Raw genomic sequence first — 3,873 nt, forward strand, 5'->3', positions numbered from 1 at the left:
CAGGAAATGAACATGGCAGAATTATCAATCTGAAGATCCACAATGTTTTATAAAAGGAACCAGCGCTCTTCTGAGAACACTCAATGAAGTCACTGCAAAGTGCACATCGCCCAATAGGCTGGAAAACCAATCTTGGGGGCCAGGTTCCAACAGGTCTCTGATTTTTAAGGGAATTAAGTCTATGTTGATAGTACAGGGGGAAGAGGATATAAAAATGAATTTAGAGTTTTCCAAGACCATAAGGCATTGTTGTGCCTTGGTGGACACCTATGTCAAAACCAGGATATCTCTCCTGGAAGCCAATAGGACCCTTCCAAAATTATCAGGGAAAGAGGTTTTCTACCCTAAATCCAGCTTGGGAGATATTTTGTTACTGACACATGATCCTTCCCCCACCCAGTAATGAAGTGTTCTGTGTGCTAACAATATAGCTTAAAAAAAAAGTAAAACAAAATTCTGCACTTTAAAAAAAATTGATAAAAAATAGTATTTCAAACTGTACAGTCACCAGAGGTACACAGTTATCAAAAATGCACACATGTCACTTGGCATCTCTAGCACCTTCAGCTTTCTGAGCCTGGTCTGGTTTGGCATCTCCATTATCTGCAGGATTATTCACATCCTTGCCAGTGTCGGCTTCCCCATCCTCCCCTTGGGTACCTTCTCTCCCTTCTTCGCAGGGGCCTTTTTAGGTTTGGGCTCTGGCTTTAGAGAAGCAGGTTTAGCAGAAAGCCTTGCAGATCTTCTCTGTGGCTCGTCCTTCACCTTGGATTTGTCTCTTTTAGCATCCCCTTCAGCCTTTCTTTTGGGCACGGTGGTGGCAGGGACATCGGCGCTGAACACGGGTACACAGCGGCATGTGAGTTTGGTCCATCCTCGCTGCTTCTTCACACTGTTCCTGTTTGTTTTTTCATGTATGTCTTTAGTTAGGGTTTCATTGCTGTGAAGAGACACCATGACCAAGGCAACCCTCATAAATGAAAATGTTTAACTGGGGCTGGCTTACAGGTTCAGAGGTTCAGTCCATGGTTCTGGCATCATGGCAGGAAGCATGGCAGTGTGCAGGCAGACATGGAGCTGGAGAAGCTGAGAGTTCTACATCTTGATCCATAGGCAGTCAGGAGGACACTCTCTTCTGCACTTCGTATAGATTGAGTTTATATATGAAACCTCAAAGCCCACCTCCACAGTGACATACTTTCTCCAACAAGGCCATACCTACTCCAACAAGGCCACATCTCCTAACAGTGCCATGTTTTTTGGTCACCAAACCTATTCTAACTAGCACATGGTAGCTGGGGGCATAGCTCAGTTAGTACAGGACTTGTCTATGTGCACAACCCTGGATTCTATCCCAGCACTACATAAACCAGGCATACTGTGTATGCCACATCTCCTAACAGTGCCATGTTTTTCGGTCACCAAACCTATTCTAACTAGTATTTCTAACACTTAGGAGGTAGAAACTGGAGGATCAGAAGTTTGAAAACAGCCTCACCTACATAACAACGTCTAGGCCAGTCAGTCTCATAAAAAACAAAACCAAATAACAAACAATAGAGCTTTGTAATACTAAATGAAACAAGCCAGTTCACACTATTAATGGCAAATCTTTAATTCCAGCACTCAGGAGGCAGAGGCAGATGGATCTCTGTGAGTTCAAGGCCAGCCTGGTCTACACAGCAAGTTCCAGGACAACCAGAGCTATATAATAGAGAGACCCTGTCTCAAAACAAAACAAAACAAAACAAAAAACAACAACAAAAAAACAAAACAAACAAAAAAACAAACCAAAAACCAAAAAACAAAAAACAAACTAAAAACAAGAGAAACCCTAAAAGTAACACACACACACAGTATTTATGGAGGGGACCCCATGTTCTATAAAACCTAAAATATTACAATCTGCTTTCTTACAGAAAACACTTGCTGAGCTCCAGAAGGGACAATGATAAACAGAGGGGGCTGGGCTGGAGTCATCTGAGAGATAGAAGGAGACATTGATAAACGGGCCACTCAGACACGAAAAACATTACAAGTCTAGGAGCCTGGAAGGACAGAATTCCGAGTGTAGCCAAGATCTGGGTAAATTGAAGATGAGAGAGTGCTTTAGAATTGGCAATTAGAAAGTAGGTCACTGTGACCTTTGGCAGAGAAATTTTGAAGGAGTGTTGCTACTCAAACTTTTGAATCCCAAGGGGAAAAACACGGGGAAGGGAGGGGAGGGGAGGGGAGGGGAGGAAGATGCTCATACAAAATGAGTGTGTAGTATAAGTTAATTGAAAACAGTTGCAGGCTGCCTGGTAATTAGCAGGTTTGAATGTGAAGATGGTTTGTTGAGCAAACACGTTCGGCCTTTTAGTCTAAGCTATGATCTTTTCATTTCCAATCTGTCTCCCCATGAAGACTTGGGGAGGGAGGCAATCCATCCTCCAGGTTGCCAGGTTGTCATCGAGGCAGCAAGTGCTCCCCAGAGAAGTAGTGATGTCATCAGGCCATCCAGCTGTAACCAGATCAGGCCACCCAGCTGCGACTGGTACCCAGAAGCTGCCTTTGCTGAAAGCATTGATTTCTCTTCTGGGCCCACAACATAACTCAGGCGGGACAACCTGGCATGGCTGCCTGCATTCGGCACATCTCCCTTATGGTGGGTCACCTGCTTACCTCTGCACACAGGCATGTTACTCACAACGATTAAGGCACAGTAATAAGAATAACCAGGGCATTGCACTGTCATCCTTCACAACTTCCCATTCTAGACTCCCCCACAAAAGGACTCCAAAGGTCTCTCGTCATTGTCCCAAATCTGTAGTCACCTAGGACTCCAGAAACAGCAGAACTTCACAGCATATCACTCCATTACGAGACCTCCACTTGCTTCCCTCTCAAGCAAAAGACTTCTATGACATCTTCTAGAACCAGAATTGAGACAAAGAGCCACCAGACCACACTAGACCAGGGCTGCTTAATTATGCATACCTGTTACCTTTGCCCCAATTACTTTTGTATTTAATCCTAAAGCTCATGTCAGTATGGGTAAGATGGACTTGTGGGGGATCCTCCTCATCTGGACTTCCCCATCTAGCCACATTGGTTAACTCTCTTTTCTCTGCTTTTGGGCACATTTGTTTGTTTGACATATTCGAGTATGTGGCTAAGCCTAGCTGGTGGGGCTGTTTCAGCTGTAAATTGTACCTTCAATTCCAGTAACAAGGTTTTTAGTCTCAACTTCTTTCCTATTCTCTGGATGGCATTTTAAAAAAGAAATTACATTGTGTGTGTGTGTTTGTGCACATGAGTGCATGCATGTGCACATCTGCATGTGTGTGAGAGGTCAGAGAGCAATTTTCAGGGGTCAGTTTTGCCTTTCCACTATGTGGGACTTGGGACCAAACCTGACCTCTTCCACAAATGCTTCACATAATTGAATATTTCATTTCACATAAATGGATATTTCATTTCAGACATTGTATCTCATTCTTTTTTCAACTTCCCATTTTCAATTCTTTCTTTCTTTTTTTTGTAGAATCGTTACGATGGAAGCATAGGTCACCTACAGAGCACCACTCAGGAGAATCATTTACATCCACCTCTGTGTGATCGTCATCCTAAGCAAGAGTTGGAATATTTCATCACACAACGCTCTCTGCTGTCCCCTTCTCCCTCTCTGGTCTCAGAATCACTGGTTGTGGGCTGTATCCTTTCCCTGAGGTTTCACAGAAGTGGGAGTGAGGGTGTGGCTGTTACCCGCAGTGTTTATGAGTTCGCATGTGGGCATGTTTTCATTTCTCTTAGGAGTGGAAGTGCTGGGTCATAGGACTATGTGACTTTTAAGTGACAAAGTGGCTGTTCCATTTTGTACTTAGCTCCAGA

General features: G+C 43.8%; 1 pseudogene; it reads right to left on the reverse strand.

Moving 5' to 3' along the window:
- Positions 1-541: 541 nt before the first annotated feature.
- Positions 542-1,409, reverse strand: LOC110308512 (annotated as a pseudogene).
- Positions 1,410-3,873: the final 2,464 nt, after the last annotated feature.

Source organism: Mus caroli, chromosome 13, assembly GCF_900094665.2.
Source record: "Mus caroli chromosome 13, CAROLI_EIJ_v1.1, whole genome shotgun sequence".
In the NCBI taxonomy this organism is placed as follows: Eukaryota; Metazoa; Chordata; class Mammalia; order Rodentia; family Muridae; genus Mus; species Mus caroli.